Source organism: Cucurbita pepo, chromosome LG14 (assembly GCF_002806865.2).
Source record: "Cucurbita pepo subsp. pepo cultivar mu-cu-16 chromosome LG14, ASM280686v2, whole genome shotgun sequence".
NCBI classification, from domain to species: domain Eukaryota; kingdom Viridiplantae; phylum Streptophyta; class Magnoliopsida; order Cucurbitales; family Cucurbitaceae; genus Cucurbita; species Cucurbita pepo.
In genome coordinates this window covers 5,752,982-5,753,372 of record NC_036651.1, presented here as the reverse complement: position 1 = coordinate 5,753,372, position 391 = coordinate 5,752,982, and positions in this window count along the sequence as shown.

Genomic DNA, 391 nt, shown 5'->3' with positions numbered 1-391 from the left:
TTGCATTAACACACATCCTAGTCCATTCTTTAAAGGCGTCACAATAGATTACGTACTCTTCTGAGATCTCAGGTACCGTGAGTACTNCTGGGACGATTACTAATCTCTCTTTTAGGTTTTGGAAGCTTGTCTCACAAGCATCATTTCATATAAATGATACCCCTTTTCTCGTTAGCTGTGTCAAAGGCGAGGCTATTCTAGCGAAGTCCTACACGAACCTTCGATAGTATCTCGCTAGTCCCAAGAAACTCTGTACTGATGTTATCGAAGTTCGGCGTTCCTACTTCGTGACCGCTTTAACCTTAGTAGGATCTACAGATACTTCGTCCTTTGTCGCCATGTAACCTAGGAAAGAGACTTATCATAACCAAAATTCACACTTTGAGAACTT